Here is a 15,640-nt window from a genome sequence, read left to right as displayed (position 1 = left end):
GTAAATATGTGATGATCTTGGGAATGTAATAAACCTTTAAATCTCTTATGAGGAAAATTTTGCGAGTTAATTTCACGTGAAGATTGGGTAGGTGGACAAGAAGAAGCTATAATTATGGATGGACGGAATATGATAATGTCATAAATGTATGAATACATGATGAAACGCGGTGTTCGTAGAATGGAATCGTGAATATTTTGCATTTCAACGTATGCCGTATAAATTGCAGGGTATCGGTGATTCTTTGGAGGACGCTGTTGGTAGTATTCATATAATAATTTTAATTTAGGAAATATAATAGAGTTCGATCTACTGATTTGCTAGAGCAGATATTTTTTCGCAATTTTTAACCGGCGAATATGAAGAGGCTCTTCTGTGGCTTCAACTAACAAAGCGTTAGTCGGTGTTGTTTTGAGAGCACCAACACTTATACGTAAAGCGGAAAATGGTATGCGATCCAATGTTAAAAGATTTTGTTTGGAAGCTAAATCTATTATGAGTGCACTGTAATCTAAAGTAGAGCGAACGGTAGCACGGTATAACTGTAACGCTGACAAGGGATCAGCACCCCACGTACGTTTCGTTACTGTTTTCAGAATGAGGATATAGCGATCGGACTGTCTACTTAAACGCTGAATTTGATGATTCCATGTTAACCTTTGATCTATGTATATGCCTAAATATAAATGTTGAGGGACAAAGGGGATGCTGTAATCATCGAAAATGATAGGACTCTTATCAAGAACTCTTTTATGAGTAAAAACCATTGCCGCACACTTGGGTAAGGAAATATGAAGGCCATGAGACATTAGCCACCGAAAAACAAGACTCAGAACATGGGATATTGTGTTTCTGCAATTGCCAATGTTAGGAAGTGAACAATAAATGACATAATCATCTGCAAAAGCTTCCACTCAGATTCCACTCAGTATGGATCCCTGCAGTAAACCCTGTGAAGTATGTCGACTGTCAATTTGATGTTGTGTTGATTTAATTGTTAAAATGCGGCTGGTGAATAATTGGTGTAAAATAGAAATGAAATGGGAGGGAAAGCCATAAGTAGACAATTTGTCCCATAGGATATGTTATAAAACCAAATCATAAGCACCTTTTTGTCCAAAAAATCTGCAATAGTAGATTACTTCCGCCATTTAGCTAATAAAATATCAAGTATCAGGATGGTAACGGGTTCTTGTGTACTGCGGCCGCGCATAAAAGCAAATTGGTACTTAGGGAACAAGGAATAATATTCTAAAATCCACGCCATTATTTTCATTAGGATTTTGCAAAATATTTTACGTGTACATGATCCTAATACAATTCCTCGACATTTTTCGGGTGCATTCGGTCGTTTGGTGGGTTTTAATACAGGGGTTATAAAAAAGTTGTTCCATTGTATTGGCACTTGTAGAGACGTAAGAATATCATTATAGTAGTGTAGTAATTAAACTTGCGCTTGCGAAGGAAGTGATTTCAGCATAATATACGTGATAGCATCTGGTCCTGGTGAGGAACTGCTGACATTATGTAGAACAGATTGAAGTTCATTATAGGTGATTGGTTGTAACAAAATAGTAAATTGGCGAGAATCGCCAGTTGATGAGGGTAGAAAGGGAGGAATTGCTGAGTCTGGGGTGATTGTTTGGAGAAATTCTTCTAAAACCTCTTCGAGAAAAGGAGTATTGAGGTGGATATTGAAGGGTTCTAGTTATCATACGAATAACATTCCAGAATTTCGTGGCAGGTAGCTGAGGGGTTAAGGATGAAATAAAAGATTGCCAAGCCTTACGTTTCTTGGTGTTAAAAATGAGCTTTGTTTTTGCGATATGCTTGCGTAGGAGTAGGTAATGATGTTGTGTCATGGACTGACGATATTGCTTAAATGACTGTTTCCTCTTATTGATTAGTTCATGACATTCCTTATCCCACCATTTAATTTCGTGAACCGGGGGAGGACTCGATGCTTTGACAGGCCTGAACGGGTGAAACATGTTCAAGTAATGGGTTGAATAAGCAACCAAAGTTGTAAAAGTAATAGTGGTGCCACATTCATGCTGCAGAATATGATTAATACATGCTTGATAAGTTTGGATATTGAAATTTTTGTATGAACGTACGTTACTTGCTATATGTGAGGCATATGATTTGGAGACAGATGGGCTACTACCATACGTTATAATGATGGGAAAATGATCACTGGTGTAAGTGTCTGCTACGGTATACCACGTGGTAATGGGAACCATGTTCTGACGGCACAGTGTGAGGTCCATCGCGCTTGGTGGGGATCCGGGAGGTGTAAGACGTGTTGGTGAGCCATCATTTAAAATAAAAAGGTCGTGATTATTTGACGTGACAAGTAAATTTGATCCTTTTATTGTATCAGTTGTACAACCCCATTCGGCGTGGTGACAATTGAAGTCGCCGACAATGAAGAGATGCTGAAAGTGCGTAAATTGTTCAAAAAATTGTGTCCATTGTCCTTGGGTAATATCAATTTGAGGGTGGCAATATATATTCAGAAAACAAATATTATTATAGACTATCCCTACCGCATAAGTATGTGGGATAAGATATTGTAGAGTTATCGTGGTATAAATTAAAGTCTTTTGAATGCACGTGGCTACACCATCATAACCGTTACCATCATGGCGTATAACGTGATAACGTCGTAATCGAAAGGAAAAATGTGTTTGAAGCCACGTTTCCTGAAGAAAAATAAGATTAGCCTGCGTCGCATTTATTAAAAGATGTAATTCGTGATGCTTGGGAGTGACATTTCTACAGTTCCATTGCAATAATCTAATCATGTAGTAATATGCATAATGTGATCCCTCAATTTATAGATTACATTATTTAATTGTGGCTCGTGACCTAAATGTTGAATTAACATCACTAGGATACGTTGAATTTCATGTTGAAGGTATTCCTTCGTGGAGATAGAACTTGTGGCTTGGTAGGCCAAACGATTCCGCTGCTCACATTGTTGTGGCGAAGTTTGTGTATGCAACACTGGTTCAGTTGTTATCTTTGAACTCGATGCTGGAGTAGGACGTTCTGAAGCGGCGTGCTCATTCCTAAGAATGGCTAAATATCCCTGCTTATCGTATCCATGTTCTGGTGTGGGGGTGGAGATTGTAAAATAACTTGGGTAAACTTGCGCTTTCGTGGGTTGTTAGTGGGTGGAGATTGAGGATTTGTTGGTGAGGGGGGAAATTGGTTTGCCTGTTGGTCAGGGTAATAAACTGGAAGCGCTGTTCTAGCCTTTGCTTCCGGAAATGACAGATATTCCGTATTCATAAGCCGTTTGATTTTGACTTGATATTTATGCTCAGGACAATCCTGAGAGCCCGCAATATGGTCTTTCTTGCAATATACACATTGCAGGAATTGTTCAGTACAGGTATTAGTTTCATGTTGTTGGGAAACATTTGCCACAGCGGGAATTTTTTGCCTGACATCGTCTGATAGTGTGTCCATATCGCTGACATTTTCGGCAGCGGATAGGAGAGAAAATAAAAGGCTCAACCTCCATATAAACTTTATATAAAGCAACCTGTTGAGGGAGCATTTGCGCACGAAACAATATCTTAATGGAACCCGCAGGGAGATACTGTGTTTCACCTTCTTGGACAACCCTGCGATTTAGCCTTTGCACGGATTTGCGTGGCCTTAAGTTAGGTACCATCCCGACATTTGCCTGGATGAGAAGTGGGAAACCACGGAAAATCACTTCGAGGATGGCTGAGGTGGGAGTCGAACCCACTTCTATTCAGTTGACCTCCCCAGGCTGATAGAATCCCGTTCCAGCCCTCGTGCCCCTTTTCAAATTTCGTGGCGGAGCCGAGAATCGAACCCGGGCTTCCAGGGGTGGCAGCTGCTCACGCTAACCAGTACACCAAAGAGGCGGCCCATGAATACTTTACCACAATAATCGTTTAGTGTAATTATTTATTATAATATAGGGGTCATTCCATGTGAGATTTGTGCTGGACAAATCGGAGGCGGGACAGGTTTTTCTCCGGGTACTCCGGTTTTCCCTGTCATTTTTCATTCCAGCAACACTCTCCATTTTGATTTCGTAGCATCTATCATTCATTAATATATCACTTTGGGAGTGGCGACCCCATCCTAATAACAGCCTATATGTGATTCATTCATTACATCCCTGACCCGGCCACTGACTGGAAAACAGGTTGTAGGTTTTCATTTTCAATATAGGGGGATATCATGTTTCTCCCATTACCATATCATACTGGGATTACTAGCTGAAAGATAAGCTTGAAAGTTGTCCATTATGAAGTGTGACATAGTTTTAAAAACCAAGGCAACAGACATCTACAGTAAAGGCTGTATACATTTCAAAAATAGCAGTAAAATGCTGAATTTATCATACTTAGTGTACGTTTGAACGAAATAAGTGTTTTTTTTGTGGTTACGTTTTCTTGGTGGTGGGCGCTCCATTTCCTTTATTTGTAAATGTGAATGAAAATTAAATAGGGCTGGAAATGTACAGAGCATAAGCAACTGAATTGAGTGGGATACCATTTATCTCTTTTCGCCCTCACAACGCATTGTTCCGTTAATTCCTTGTTCTTTAAACGAAATCTGAAAAAAAAAATCGACAAATAATTACCGTGGCTATCCGTACTTTCGCTAAGTAAACAATAAAATGGATTTAATTACAAACAGAAATTACAAAAAGGAATCTCGGCTATAATTCAGTAATACTTACTTAAAATACGATATATCCTTGGTTTTATTATTCCGATTAGAACAACCATACGCTGAGCTTACGGCTGGCATTCTTGAAAGCGAGAATCTATGTTTTCACTTCTTAAAACGTAGGGAATTAAATTGGCATGCACGATCTCCCTGTCACCTCAACATATGCTCTCGCGCCAATTCGCTTTGTTTTGACAACCGTTAACATGGCTGCCCCTTATCAACTTGCTTCAAGCAGGGAGCGCTGATGACAGGCATACAGCCCCTCTATGTTATTCTAGCTCGTTGCGCTGAATGGATTTGACATTTAACTGTTGTTCATAGAAACGGCGACCAAGGGCCATGGGATGTAAACTACCAACATTCTGATCGGTCTTAGATTCTACAAATACGAAATATGGCCCATGATGAAACCTGTTATAATATTCCGGTGTAGGTACTGCTTGTTGCCCTGCTGGTTGTTGGTTAGGTTGTCCATTATTAGAACGAGGTGATACTTCTGTATTGAGACGTTGCTGGTCACTCTTAGTTGAATGGGATACCTGCCGTTGCTCAGTATTGATAGAGGTATCAGACATGGATTCCTCGTCCATGGGAAGCTCAACTTCACTTTCCACTAGTAATTTATCCCCTGTCATCGCCAATGGCCCTCCACTAGCGGCAGCCATGGCTTACTACTCCACCACACACTCACTAAGCACAATTAATCACCACTGCCGCACTCAACTGACACTCACGACCGAGGTAGTGTACCGCACGGCAAGCAACGACGAACTGTGTGTTATTACTACGAATACTAGTATCAATATATTATCGGCACACTTTATCTTGGTGCATTTACACCCTAGTGCTGAATCGGTCGACCTCGGCAATCTTCGAGATTCGAACTGGCAACCTTTGAAACACAAACTATGAATCGCTTAAGCATCGTTGTGCGACATCTGGCGTACACTTTACGTACCAATACTGTTGTTGTTCACACAGCAAAGCCAAACTATAGAATTCATGCTACGGACAAAATTCGCATCGAGAAATGTTATATAATGTTATATAATGTGTATGGGACATAGTTGTTGGCTTAAGATAATAACGGTTTAGAAACTTCACATCGATCGATCATATTCTCGATTCAATTCAGATTTCATTTTCATTCTGTTGGTAGCACTGTCGCAACCGGGATAGCTCCCTCCTTACCCTCAAACCCGTATACAAATGTACCAAGATAAAGTGTGCCGATAATACACATAAGGTTTCCCTGAACAGTTTCCGAAAGTTTGTCGAAATACAGAAAAACAGTTCATAAAGTTACTCTAATTTAATATCACCAAAATGTTAATGGAGTAAATGATATTCACTAGATGCCATGATGTACATAATCTAGCTATTGTATTTTTGAAGCCCACACACAAGTTTACCTTATGTGGGATTCACATTGTATCTTATACTACCTTTGTATGTATATGTAATATACTGATTGTGAATAAAAATGTATGTAAATGTAAAAAAAAAATGTAAATGTAAGTTCGGCTTCATCCTGTATATGTGGCTTTAGGTCTGATAACATTGTAGCTGGTCTTGAATGCTCCCTTGCATGGAAACGATCTATTTGTTACCATACTTATAAAAAAGTACTATACGCGAACTTTTTCTTGAGCCCGATTTTTACGGGGTGAGGGGTAAGGAGGGAGCGCTGACGGTTCCGGTTATACTGCCAACTGGATGGAAATGAAATCTGAATTGAATCGATAATATGATCGATCGATATGAATTTTCTAAACATTTATTATCTTACGCCAACAACTCTGTCACACATACATTATTTAACATTATATAACATTTCTCGATGCGAATCTTGTTCCTAGCATGAATTATATAGCTTGGCTTTGCTGTGTAAACAACATCAGTACTAGTTCGTAAAGTGTACGCCAGATGTCGCACAGCGGTGCATAGTTTGTGTTTCAAAGGTTGCCAATATGGATGTTGAAGATAACCGAGGTCTACCGATTCAGCACTAGGGAGCTCAAGGGCTCAAGAAAAGGTTCGCGTATAGTATCGATAGTCCAGAAGGAGACTTAACCCGACAACGAGTCCCTTTTCAGATACATTCACACATATACCAGTATCTTTATGCCATTAATGATATATTTTCCTTTCTGTTCAAATTATTACACAACTCGATGCGTCGTAAAAGATATGGTTTCAATAAAATCTTTAAAATATGTCACACTCTTCATTACTATTTATTTCACATACCCAGTCCCCGAACCATAGGAACTAATCAATGAAGGATAAAATATTTCACCCAGCCGAGAATCGAACCCGGAGGCTTCTGGACCAAACGCTAGCATGCTAACCATTTCGCCGTAGAAGCGGACAGTGAACAAGCAAAATGCAGAAAGTACAGGTAGGTAAGCTGACTGCGAGTAGATTATAAAGAAGTGGGCGTATCGTCATTAGTTGTTACAATGATGTTATTTGCTTTACGTCCCACTAACTATATATTAAGGTTTTCGGAGACGTCATTAGTTGATCAGCAGGCGAAGTATAGTTGAGGGATAACATACCGCATGCGCATGATGTCCCGATTAAACTTTGAGATAGGATTTCGAGTCATGGACTGCATCAGTTGCTCGAAATGCACCAAAAGCTCTCGATACTTTTCCCAGCACTGCCTCGAGACAAAGAGCTCATGCGCCTGACGTCACTATACGACATCGAGATAGCATTATGAGGTACGTACTGCATCGCTTGCTCAGAATGCCTCGAGAGCTTTGCATCACGCGACCCATCACTATTGTTTGGCACTACTGGAGCTTCCCGATAAATTGAAGTATGTACCGGTATTGTACTTCTCTGAAGGAAAATGCTAATCTCCTGTACAGCTTATGGCTGCATAGACATGTTCATAAAGGGCAATGACGTATTATTTCACAGGCATATCCCCTTGGAATTCATTTCTGTGCGTATAAAATAATATTTTACGTGACACTTATTGTCATGTGAATTGGCCTACTTGGGGTGACTTCGTGACTGATTTCCCTGTCGGTGTGAACGAGATTCTTTGATCTTTCCTTGAAAACTGAATTTAATGCTTTAGGAAATACAAGGGATGGCATTTTCCTTTCACTGAATGGCCATGCCTTTGAAAGCGAATATCCAGAAAAATCATGTGCATGATACCGAACGAGTGGCTGGAGGCTTTAGGTCACGTAGATCCGTAGATATCAGCTTGCATTCAAGAGATAGTGGATTTGAATCCCAATGTCGCCAGCCCTTGAATATGGTTTCCAATTTTTACACCAGGCAAATGCTGGGGCTGTACCTTAATTAAGGCCACAGTCATTACCTTCCCGCTCCTAGAGCTCTTTCCGGTCCCATAGTCTCCGTAAGACGACGTTAAGTAAGTAAAGATGTGCATGATAGCCTGGAATTGTGATTCGTTTTTCACTTTTTGTGTTTATTTATAGTATTAAAACTATTGAATATATTTTCTGTATATACAGTTTGTTGCTTTCCGTTCGTACAATACGTGTAGCAGTCCCCATTTATACCCTACCATATTGTAAAATTTAGAGACTAGATGTGCAACACCGTGTGAACATCTGAGTCCTTTACTTTCGTCAATGTTATTCCTTTAAATGTCATATAGGACTATATACAAGCATAATAAATTAATGACCGAGCGAGTTGGCTGTGCGGTTAGGGCCGCGCAGCTGTAAGCTTGCTTTCGGGAAATAGTGGATTCAAACCCCACTGTTGGCAGCCCCAAAGATGGTTTTCCGTGTTTTCCCATTTTCATTTTCATACCAGGCTAATGCTTGGGTTGTACCTTAACTAAGCCCACTGGCGTTTCCTTCCCACTCCCAGTTCTTTCCTATCCCATCGTCGCCATCAGGCCTATCTGTGTCGGTGCGATGTAAAGCAAATTATAAAAAATATTTTAAGTATTTTTTCAATTCTCTTCAATCATATAATTTACCACTCTCCCTTTCAATTATCGGAAATCATTTTACAATTTAAAATCTTAAAGCAAATCATACTTTTCAGGAAAAGCTAAGTAAAAACTCCATAATAGGCTGAACCGAGTGTCACATTTCGACTTGTAATTACGTTTAGAAAACAACGATAATAATAATAATAATAATAATAATAATAATAATAATAATAATAATAATAATAATAATAATAATAATAATAATAATAATAATAATAATAATGGCTTTACGACCCACTAAGTACGTGCACGATTTTTGGAGGCGCTGAGGCGTGGGAATTTTTTCCACAGGAGTTCTTTCATGCGCCGGTAAATCTATCTACAAGGGGCTGACATTTGAGCACCTTCAAGTATCACCATGCTGATCCAGGCTCGAACCTGCCAACTTCGGCTCAGAAAGCTAGAGTCTAAACAGACGATGATAATATTTTGTCTACTTTACCCCAAAATCTCGGCAACGTTTTTAGGCCTAAAAACTCGCTCATTCGCTTCGTACGAGAGAGGACATTTTCGATCGTTTGGCAAAGTCCTGGTCATTTACACAAGAAATAGCGAAATGTACGTGCCCTCTTTCTAAAAGTATGTTGTAAGGAGACCTAATATGAACAGTAAATTGATTTTGTGTTTCTTAACTGCACCTGAATACCGTCGTCTTTTATGGCGCATTTAGTCCTATATTTATGCTTTTTCGGCTTTCTTTTTTACTGGAGTAGAGCATCGCACGTATGCTGTAGTATGTGAGAATTTTTACATGTAAGAATTTTAAACCTTAGCTATATCCACGCAGTTTTAAGAGTCTCCTATTTACATTGATGAGTACAGCGGAGTGACCTTTTTGCCAAACAGCTGGGATTTCAACATGCTCCGATCGCTACAGCGATTCTCTCGTAGACGGTGGCGCCAATGCTACCTCTAGGGTATAATTTACTAACTCTATGTAGTACAAGACCAACAACATCAGATCGTAATCCAGAAAAAACATGGCGGACATCGGTGTGCGATATGAGAGGTTGAGGGAAAGGTTATCCATGTTTATTCCCAGTCACCTAAAGAAAATATCACAAGTCGAACGTCATGTAATGCAACTCACTAACACAAAATATGAATAATTAAACACCAAAATTACCGTTATAGCGTATTGTAAGTCTAAATGACATTTCAGAAGGGAAAATAACGAAGGGAGAATTATTGTATCAACGTCAGGTTGAAACAGACACAGAGTATAAAAATATTTGACATATGAATCTCCGTTCAGCAAATACGATATATAGATGTCAACAAATAACATTATTAACCTTACATGAAATACTATGTAACACCACCATTAACCACAGCTCATTATGTAAAACACGCAAACAAATTTCTCCAACAAAATTTCAACCCTCCAAAATCCACCTGTATTGTTGAGTAGGTACAAGCGATAGTCGTATGATACACTTGACCATCTAAAGCACTCGTCAGCTTAAAACTCACCAGAATTGATGGCATCATTGTATTTTATAATTAAAAAACATAATCCTTATGTTCACTCCGCGGGAAATGGGGTTAGGTTTAGTTTACGCATATTCATGGTAAAACGTTGAAAATTAATTACATGATTCTTGCGCCACCGTTTAAGATTAATTTAGTCTCTAAATCATAAATTTTGGTCATGATTTGGCTGATAAGGCAAATGCTAGGATAAGCATCATTAGTTTAAATTTCGGAAGTTTGCGCGGCACTCGAATTAGATCACCACCTTCTATGGGTATATAATGTCTTCTTTAACAATACATTTTATTTCAAAAATGATTAATGCACGCAACACTATTAGTCCTATGATTCGGTTCGAAGTTTTCCTTACGAATGCTCTTAACCCAATTTTGCCTTAATACTAGGTCTTTTGGAAACATTGAAGCTCTTACTTACATCCAGGCACACAGCACATTAAACTATAAACATATTGCATAGGTAACTAAAAATGAAGAAGAAGAAGAACACGAGAACACGAGAATCAACATTAACCTAATCACCAACGATATTGTTGGAATAAATAAGCTCTTCGAGAACAAAACAGCTTCTTACGGCACTGAAAGAGGATCTAGAGCCTTCTTAAGACTATAAATAAATATAATGTACGATTAATAATATTCAAATTTCAGTAAAAATTTGGTAACAACACGGCTTACACAAATCAGCTGCCGCCATTATGGACAGTTTCGATAGGTCGGTTAAGGTCTGAGATATTGTAGCTGGTCTTGATTTGGGGCACGTCATGCTCAGCCATATTTGAGTAATGTGTAGGATGACGAACAGCTGACTGGCGTTCGGCGCACGCATGAAGGATACTTCTGTCTCCATTTACAAACCAAAACTGAAACTTTAAGTGATGTCTAGTTAAACATCGACTGAACATTGTTTATGCAATGAAAGATCGTGAACGATTTAGACCTTGTTTAGGTGGACGATGTCTAAGGGTCGTATTCATGAACGAGACTTTGACTTAGGGTCGTATTCATGAACGAGACTTTGACTTAGACTTAGACTTAGAAGGCGGTAAGTCGCCATTTCCATTTCATGATCGCTACTTGGAGGTAAGTAAACTTAGATGGCGACTTTACTTCCAAGTCGCCGATGTTCCGTACTTAAGTAGACTCTGAGATCAGAAAAATAATAAAATGGCAGATATTGCCGATGCAGTTAATTTTGTAGACGAAATTGAAGAGATCCAGGAAATTATTCAGTAGGTACGTTGTGCCAAATCCTCGGCGTATTATAAGAGATGCACGGAACCCAGTTCAATTTTATACAGAAAATGAGTTCAGAAAACGATATAGATTCGACAAACGTACAGTATTAGATGTACTAACGATGTTTGAAGACGAATTACAGAAACATAATAATCGAAGATCACTCATACCTCCAATGATACAGTTGCTAATTTCGTTAAGATTTTTTTTTTCTATTTGCTTTACGTAGGAAGCTGCCGTGGCCTTAATAAAGGTGCAGCCCTCCAGCATTTGCCTGGTTTGAAAATGGGAAACCACGGGAAACAATCTTCAGGGCTGCCGACAGTGGGGTTCGAACCTACTATGTCCCGGATGCAAGCTCACAGCCGCGCGCCCCTAACCGCACGGACAAATCGCCCGGTCGTTAAGATATTATGCTACAAGCAAGAGTAAAATTATTGTTACTATAGCGCACAGTTTTGGCACTTTCTACTCATCGTGTTATTTAATTAGGTTAAGGGATGATCAGTACAGATTAATGCATTCTTAAGGTAAATACAATAGCCTTTCACACTTCCATGGTTTTCAGGTAAATTCCAAATTGATTCCGCTGATTTACGAGGAGTAAGCCAGCCCTCAGTATGTAGAATAATCAGAAGAATATCGATCCTGACTGCCCGAAAGAGACCACAGTTTGTTTCGTTCCCAAATGAAGCAGAATGTCGAAATAATGCGCGACGTGTGTATGAAAGATCCCGTTTCCCTGGAGTGGTTGGAGCTATAGATTGCACCCATATACCAATAATAAGTCCAGGTGGCGACCATGCTGAGGTATTCCGTAATAGGAAAGGGCTTTTTAGTTTCAATTGTCAGGGCATAGTCAACCACGAGATGTTTATTGATTTCGACTTCAACTATAGGCTACCTTTCTTCTCTTTCACTAGTTCTAGTAACACCTCCCTTTCATAGTTGTTGAAGGTTGGCAATTTTTTTCTTTCCATCCATCGTCGAGAAATAAAAACTAACTGTATTAACTGGATTGGATTGAGTTTAGAGTCTATAACGCGATCTATAACGCAGGAAACAGCTGAATTTCTTCTTCTTCTGCATCTTTATTAAGAAAAAACATTGAGTGATGGGAGATGCTACAGTGCTCTTCCATTGTTTTCATTGCCAACTTCATTTCTAATTCTTCACATCGTAACTTACCAAAGTCTACTTACGCCAGAGTCTACTTTGTAAAAGTTGCGTCTATGAAACAGACTTCCACGAAACTCAACTAAGTGAACTTACGTAAGTCGAAGTCAAAGTCTCGTTCATGAATACGACCCTTAGACTTAAGAGGCGGTAAGTCGCCATTTCCATTTCATAATCGCTACTTTGGTAAGTAGACTCTGAGATAAGAAAAATAATAAAATGGCAGATATTGCTGATGTAGTTAATTTTGTAGACGAAGTTGAAGAGATCCAGGAAATTATTCAGTACGTTGTGCCTAATCCTCGGCGTATTATGAGAGATGCACAGAACCCAGTTGAATTTTATACAGAAAATGAGTTCAGAAAACGATATAGATTCGACAAACGTACAGTATTAGATGTACTAACGATGTTTGAAGACGAATTACAGAAATATAATAATCGAGGATCACCCATACCTCCAATAATACAGTTGCTAACTTCGTTAAGATATTATGCTACAGGTAAGAGTAAAATTGTTGTTACTGCAGTGCAAAGTTTTTGGACTCTCTACTCATTGTGTTATCTAGTTAGGTTAAGGGATGATCAGTACAGATTAATGCATTCTAATGGTAATTACAATAGCCTTTCGCACTTTCATGGTTTTCAGGTAACTTTCAAATTGACTCCGCAGATTTACGAGGAGTAAGCCAGCCCTCAGTATGTAGAATAATCAGAAGAATATCGATCCTGATTGCCCGAAAGAGACCACAGTTTGTTTCGTTCCCAAATGAAGCTGAATGTCGAAATAATGCGCGTCGTGTGTATGAAAGATCCCGATTCCCTGGAGTGGTTGGAGCTATTGATTGCACGCATGTACCAATAATAAGTCCAGGTGGCGACCATGCTGAGGTTTTCCGTAATAGGAAAGGAATTTTTAGTTTCAATTGTCGGGGCATAGTGAACCACGAGATGAAGTTTACTGATTTCGTGACGGGTTGGCCGGGTTCTACACATGATAATAGAATTTTCAACAACAGCAGGATTTGTTTACAATTTGAAACGGAACAGCGACGTGGATTACTCGTTGGAGATAGCGGTTACGCTTGCAGGCCATTCTTGATGACACCCCTTATTAATCCTCAAACACCAGTGTTTATCAAGAAAGTTTACATTGAAATTAAACAACATACCTCCGGTCATTGTGGCTACCGTTGTAGGCCTACTTCATAACATTGCTGCAGATCGTGGTCTCCTGGAAGAACCTGATGAAGGGAATGACGGTGGTGAACATCATGACCGACCTACACCCCAAATGTTGGGAGCTGTAGCCAGAAGACGCATCATAGAACGATATTTTAACTAAAAGTGTTCTGTGGCATCTAAAATAACTATATAAAATAACAACATTACCCTTTCATAAATACATTACCACAATTATGTAATATCATTTGCTTCATAAAATTGCTTTATTAATGCTCTAAAATCTATTTTATAATAATTGTGCCCATTTATATAGTGTGTTCATATATATATATTCATTATTAGTTGTATTTAGTTTTTTTTAATTGATGGAGTTCATTCATCTGCATAATAGTCAACTTATGCACCTCCTCTTGGTACTTCATCCTCGCTGCATGGAACTACTTCTCCTGCTGAAACTTTAGTTTGTGAAGCTCTTTCATCTGCTCTACATCAAGTTCCCTCCTGGCTTGCAGATATGACACTGCCTCAGTTCGTGGTCTATTCAGACATTTGGACATACCTGGACTTTTTCTTCTTTCTGTGGCTTCCTTTTCGGCTGATGATTCTGCCAGTAATGTAGGCCCACTCTCAGCTCCGGATGTTTCCAGTACTTCGGTGACTTCATCATACAACACCTCCTCTTCCGTCTCCTCTTCACCCATGAATCCATCACTGTCAAACTCACTCGGAATCCTCAGATTAAGGTGAGGTACTACACTTTCCACCATTGCCAGAAAACTGTCATCCTTGTCACCTTTTGCACTAGGGCCTCCACCAGTTGCAATACTCTCCTTTCTTTGCTCCATTTTGCGTTGCCTAGATTTAAATTTTATATTGTTCCAACACTTTTTTAACTGCTCTCCACTTCTCTTGCTCGTGTTAGCTACACTACAAAATTTTACGCTAATATCCTCCCACGCTTTTAATTTTTCCCTCATATTAACACTGTCTTTCTTTTGGTTTTCGACTGTATCTTTCTTCTCTTTCACTAATTCTAATAACACTTCCCTTTCATAGTTGCTGAAGGCTGGCAATTTTTTCTTTCCATCCATCGCCGAGAAATAGAAATTTAACTGTATTGATTTTAGAGTCCAATGCAATCTATAACGCAGGAAACAGCTGACTAGTGATGGGTAGCTCGTGAATGAGTCGTTCAAAATGAACGCTTCACTCTTATGAAGTGTGAAGTAAGCACTCAATTTCAATGAACTGGTAGTTCAAACACTTCACAGTTCGCACACTTCATATCACTCACAGTTCTCAAACTTCATATCATTCACAACTCATTCGATTTGTCTCTCGCTCGCTCACTCTCTCTCTTCCGTCCTCTGACTAGCTACGTCATTCATTTCGTCCTTTACTCCCAGTCCCATCCTACCTGTCAACTGTGTTATTACACCATTAAAGATATATACGAAGACACTGACAATCCGTCAGAATGAGCACAGCAGACATGCAAATAAAATGCTTGCCTTGTGAATCTGGAAGTAAAAAGTGCGCTGAATCCACAGCCGAAAGAGTATCTTCCTTGCAGGAGTGTTCATCTCATATACAACACTTAATTAATTAAACAAACTGCACTTGGGGAATAGACTAATTAAATTAAATGAAATGGCGTATGGCTTTTAGTGCCGGGAGTGTCCGAGGACAAGTTCGGCTCGCCAGATGCAGGTCTTTTGATTTGACACCCGTAGGTGACCTGAGCGTCGTAATGAGGATGAAATGATGATGAAGACGACACATACACCCAGTCCCCGTGCCAGGGAAATTAACCAATTAAGGTTAAAATTCCCGAC

The sequence above is a fragment of the Anabrus simplex genome, chromosome 1 (genome assembly GCF_040414725.1).
Source record: "Anabrus simplex isolate iqAnaSimp1 chromosome 1, ASM4041472v1, whole genome shotgun sequence".
NCBI classification, from domain to species: Eukaryota; Metazoa; Arthropoda; class Insecta; order Orthoptera; family Tettigoniidae; genus Anabrus; species Anabrus simplex.
This window is presented reverse-complemented; position numbering follows the sequence as displayed.